This window comes from Penaeus monodon, chromosome 19 (assembly GCF_015228065.2).
Source record: "Penaeus monodon isolate SGIC_2016 chromosome 19, NSTDA_Pmon_1, whole genome shotgun sequence".
In the NCBI taxonomy this organism is placed as follows: domain Eukaryota; kingdom Metazoa; phylum Arthropoda; class Malacostraca; order Decapoda; family Penaeidae; genus Penaeus; species Penaeus monodon.
In genome coordinates this window covers 37,205,706-37,205,924 of record NC_051404.1, presented here as the reverse complement: position 1 = coordinate 37,205,924, position 219 = coordinate 37,205,706, and positions in this window count along the sequence as shown.

Here is a 219-nt window from a genome sequence, read left to right as displayed (position 1 = left end):
CACTTAGTAAAAGCCAATAACATTGATGATTAAAAAAAAAAACTAAGATGCCACTTCAACCAAAAATGATCTTTGCCGTGTATAAAGCCATCACAGGCAAATGTTCAAAAAAAAAATTAACATTAGGGCTATTATCGTCCCCATGTCATTATTTTATCACTGTTGAGGAAGACAGGTTAAACTGTTAATTAAAATGTAGTTATATAAAGTAGGTCGTAA